We start from the raw sequence: 6,000 nt of genomic DNA on the forward strand, positions 1-6,000 counted from the left end.
TTAGCTGCTTCATAATTAAATGAAAATACACCCATCGACTTTCACGATAAAGGAATCCGTTCGTGTTAAGATCCCATCTCACACGGAATAAAAAAACGGACTGAAAATAAACGTAATATCGACTTTATTATTGCAATATTACAAACGTTAAAGTAATGTAACCGATTATTTAAACATACACATGTTCATTAAGGGCGGGCGGGCGGGCGGGGTTATCACCCTTTCGTTCTCCTTGTCCATAACTTGAGCCTGAAAAATACCAATCTCCACGCAGAGTTGTCGTTCCTTGCTCTCACATACAACTCTGCGAAAGGCTCAGCCCTCCATTTTGTCTATAAAATAGATAAAACCGAACAAACGCATTCAACGTATATTTGATTGGATATTTAAGATCGCATGCATTAAATAAAGAAATATGACTTTTAAATGTACGATAAATCGTGCAAAAACTTGCGAGTTTTAATGCAACTCTTTGGAACTAAGTTATTGCCCATTTACGCAGATGGAATCATTCCACGCACTTCACAAATGTAAACAATTGGACATATTTTTTTTGAGTGACGTTAGGAATTGCTTCGACGTGTGTATGTATGTTGGTTTCTTAACATAAAAAACATATCAATTTTATAATAATGAATTAAGACTGATATAAGATATCATGGTATGAGATGGTTTTCTTTAATGCAGTGAATGCAATGTAACCGTCGTGCAAGAGATTGTTTAGTATTCTGTAACCTTAATGATGAACGCTTGAAATGATCATGATATAAATGAGACGCTTTCATAACAATAGTCCGTTCTGAGCCCAACTAATCATTCTGGATATAGACTGTCTTACTTACATTAACAACATTGCCACCGTTAAACCATTTTATTTACGTGTTTTGTTTTAAAGAAATTAAACCAAACTCGGTGTCACATAACGTAAACCTCGACATTCAGCTTGTCGAGGAAAATGGTGAAAATATCTTTAGCAACCGGCTACCATATGTACCATGTGTATCGATCGCTTATTGGTCGATCAATATTTAGATAAGAGTTTGATTCACCGTTGGCGAGATGTTAATTGAAATGTGAAATGCTATGCTCTGATTTACTGGCAGACCTGTTTTCAGTTCTCGACCTGTGTACGAGGAAAGCCTTAACGTTTACTTAGAAAACACTGTTAAGTTTTGAAGCAATTAAATTTGATTCGTGCAAAGGTGTTTTTTTACATATCGCATTAGGTACCTTTCTATTTATAAAATGCATTCAGCTTAAAATGTTCATGCAACTGTATGGTTATGGGGTTCCCTCTGGGTGCGTTAAATGTTGACTTAATTTTTTCCCGAATGTTATTGGTTTCACATTTAATTAAATAATGATTTAAATTAGTACATTTTGACAATTACAATCTATTTCACAACGTGTTCATTTCATTCACCTCTGCGTTGGGCTCGGAAAGTAGTCCGTCAAAAGTCATGTGATTTGAAGTCACTTGATCGATACATTTACAATACAATACAATATTCTGTTGAATGTTGTGTCTCCAGACTAAGAATTATGAATAAAATGGACGAGAAGAACAAAGTATTTGTAAATTAAAACGTGACGATTAAATAAACCTACGAGTTCGTTGTCCAGCTGAAGACTTCAGCAACTAAATAAATAAGATGAATGTTCTTGAATGAAACTGAAAGCTGTCAATGTATACTACGACGAGTGAAACGACGTATAACTTCCCATTTAACAACTAGGACAACGTTGAAACAGTTCAATGATATTATATATTCAAATGTTCATGTAATGAACGTGTTTTTATTTATTAAAGATTCATTTCAATGTATGACTTAACACTTTGTTTCATAAATCAATATCACTAGATAAATGTAAACATGATAATAGGTATCTGTAACACACATTAGCCATACACATTTGATTCTATGTTAAGCGTCCATGTTATTTTAAGAACAAACCAACCAGACAGGAATACACAACACCGAGTCTATGAAAGCTTTTTCTGTTTAAATGTTGTCATAACAAAGGCCTCTAATACCTGCCATTGTATAGCGACTTATTATAATATACATGCAATCCTCTCTGAAACATTAAAAAACTTTCCAAATTCACATACCGTATCAACCATTATTATTTCAATGAAAACATTATTGTAGTTCAGGACTAGACCTGTAGATCCGTTTGCAAAATGCGGTTTGGAGATCTTCTTGATATCGTTTAATCAGAAGCCCAACTACCAAAGCCTTGTTTGAACATGTTATTACTCATAATGCATTCCCTGAGCAACACCAACATGATTAATGCAGAAATTTTGAAAGTCAGGTCATCAAAGAACTGTGTAACCTAGCAGACGTTCGGAAGGCCCCGACCACACCTGTTCATCTCGTGGGTAATCATTCAGCTGCGACGTTCAACAGTACCTTAGTCCACATGTTGGGTACTCTGTGTGATGAGAACTAGTAAAATGGGAAATACTACATCTCTGCATTAGAAAAGACATACAATGCTTCTTAGAGCAGTTCAACTAGATATTCAAAACATTTTTTAATGTTTGGGTGACAATGAAGACCCTGGTAATGAATATCTAGGCACAAGCCTAGGAAATGAAATATAGGCATTGCACTCTGCATACATTGCAAAATTGCATAAACACCTCACACTTGCATACACAATTGCAGGTGATTGCTTCAAAAAGGTGAAGCACAAAACAAATCTCTGTCTGATAGTAAAATTCAAAAGAATCAGATTTGCGTTAATGATTTTGTACCTGTTCTGCAAGAAATTTGCAAGGCGGACAATAATTGGCTGATGAATTGGAAAGAAAACCATACGTGGTTCTAGATATTCCATATGAAGAGCAGCCTGTGAACAGAGAACAGAGAGAGGACCGCAAGTGACCTTTTCGAACTATTCACAGGATCATGTTGTAATCGTTTGTTTCCGTCCCAAAACCTGAACAGGCACCGAAAAATATCCGCAAGGTCAAAGCGCATTTAAGACCTTGTCAAAATTCTGGTAGTGAAAGTGACTGCTGTTGAAGGTCTGATTCTGTTATACAACATTACAGGAGTTCACAGAGACGAAACAGGAGTACTCATACTGCTGTAAATCCATGCTCAGTGACTGGAATCAGTTCTCCCGACATTTATGAATTATTTCACAGCTCCGAAGGTTAAAGGTTTCGGTATCAAATCCTTTTTCGTTTGTGGGTTGTAAACTATGGAATGGGTAACCTCCTTCTATTAGTAGTATATCCAAGTCCCATAGGTTTAAGGTTGCCGTCAAAAACCACTTTTTAAGTCAGATTTTATCATATTCTTTTACTAAGTAATCGGTATCATGTGTAATTTTGTTAAATACATACCACTTCTTAATTACATTTCACTAGTCAGTTTGTGATGTTTATGTTGTAATTATTTTTGATACATTTTTATTTGCTATAACTATTTTTATTACTTAAGTCATTTATTAACTTCATGTTGTATGTTATCATTTAAACTGTGATATTCCTACAATAATGTCCACCAATTCAAGTATTATTAAAGCTCATTTTAAATCTGTGATATATTATTAAGCAACAATTAATGTCTCTATATGTCATGCAACCAGTAACAAGGGCCAAAATGGAAAGAAGAGATCACTCTATTTTTTGTGCTAATCACCCAGTCCGATCACCTCCTCAGTCACGGACACTCATTCCACTCCTGTGGACAGTGTCCAGTGTTGTCCTCGGTTAGATGTATCTAGTTCTAGCAATATACCTTTTCCAAACCCGTCTAGGCAGGAGAGTCTTCAGCGAACGTCGCCAACCAGGTCGGTTTAACGAATGGAAATTTAAACAGATTGCCGAGTATTAAATCTAAGTTATTCTTATTGCTTGAATATTTTCAAGTTTGGTGTTTTTTAACCTCCAATAGATGCATGTTATCTACCAAGTTCAGTTTCGTTAATAAATGTGTAAATAAGTGGAAATAAATTATTTGTTGAAGTCCAGGTAAATTATCTTTTTGCATTTAATTGACATTATTTCTTTCGTGTTATCATTGTTAAATTAACACTTTCGAGACAGATACAAATTATAGTTGCCCTCATTATTTTCTGAAATCATTAAATTGTCATTTTGCAAGCTTTGCCATTACAAGTTAAAAGAACTTTATTTGGGCAATATCTTTGGGAAAATGTGTTTACAAATGAATATAAATCAACATATTGTTAAAAAATGTACAGTTTATCGTAAATTATGTACAAACCTGTTATCTTTCTTTATTAAAAATGGTACATCAAGTTTATTTTTTTTGCATCCTAACTTTGCACTGTTCTTTTTTCATTAAATTAATATTTAATATGGGCATTATTTTGCATTTAAGTTATATGAAAACAATGCAAGAATTGTTTCAAAGGTTGTGTTTGTGCATCATGTAAATATGTTTAAAGTTTTATGAATTTGAAACATTGTCTATTTTGTCTCATCATCATTTTCAGTTTAATGAAATGGAAAACGGGAGACGTCTCGTATGAATGGTGAATTTTAGACTTGACATAGTTACCCAACTTGACTGCAATATTATTCATACTCAAGGTTAATTGCTAAGAATCATACGGGATATGTATCAGAAAGTAAAATCATGTGTAAAATCATGTAACACCTATTCGGATTTTTTGAATATGCAGTTGGTCTGAGGCAAGGTGAGGTCATTTCGCCGATTTTTGTTTTCATTCTTTGTTAATGACCTTGAACTGTATTTGCAAAATGAACCTTATTCAGGTTTAGTAATAGACGATAGTCTGTTAATGCTCTAACATTTTTCAGACGATATGGCAATTTTTGCGAAATCGCCAGCGGACTTGCAAATCAATATTAATCTTTTGAACTCGTATTGTAAAACGTGGGAGACTTACGGTTAACACAGACACAATTAATAGTTTTCAGAAAGAGGGGAAGACTGTTATCAAATGAAAATTGGAAATTCGATGGCAAAGAATTAATGGTTGTAGACGATTTTAATTATCTTTGAACTGTTTTCAATTACACTGGGAATTTTAATCTGAACCACGAATATTTAGCAGGTAAAGCTATAAAGACACGTAACATAATACTGCAACATTGTAAAAAGTAAGAACTAACGCCAAAGATATAGAGAATACTAGGTTAGCGTTGAATACAGAGAAGTTTATGTTGGGAGGCTTAGAACGCCGGGAGCGCGAGCCTTGGCGAGCGCTTTCGGTGTTCGAGCCGAGCAACATAAATTTCTCTGTATTCAACGCTAATCCTAGTATTCTATTTATCCCATTTGATCTTTTTTCAACGTGACATTTAACATAAATATATCTAATAACCATAACAATAATTTTAATTAATTCGCTTAAAATCTAACGAATGTAACCATGCGTAATGATATAAATGTATGTGTTCTGGTATGCAAAATAGTCTTAAAAAGAATCACACAAAACCTATAAAACGAGAAAAAATATCACCATATGCCTCGATTGAATTTACGCAGCATGCGAATTGTAACACATTACGACCGCGGAAAGAAGGTTTTACTTTAATATAATTCTTTTTTTTCGAAAGAAAATGATTAAAATCCAATATGGCGGCGATTGCTCCTGGCACAATGATATCGATTTCAACATACATGTACATGCAGATTTACACACAGTCGTTCGAAACATAAATTATCAAAAAAACTATACTCGCCTTATTTTTTCATGGACGCTGCATATTTTGATGGCGTCTAGATCTAGCCTTCACATCCTGTAGTTTGTGACCCAACATAAGGTAATCCGTCGTAATTCAATGTTACTTTCAAACACTTTACTTTCTCATATTTTATAATATCAAAATAAATGATAACTATGCGCAAAGTACCCGCTTAGTCGCCTTATGTACTCTGGTAATTGTCGTTTTCCTTAGTTTTCTGTATTTTTCTGTAGTTTTCTCAAACATTCAGGAACAATAAACCATGAAAATTGTACATCGTCTGAACCTACTTTATTTTGACG

Source organism: Dreissena polymorpha, chromosome 15 (assembly GCF_020536995.1).
Source record: "Dreissena polymorpha isolate Duluth1 chromosome 15, UMN_Dpol_1.0, whole genome shotgun sequence".
Lineage (NCBI taxonomy): Eukaryota > Metazoa > Mollusca > Bivalvia > Myida > Dreissenidae > Dreissena > Dreissena polymorpha.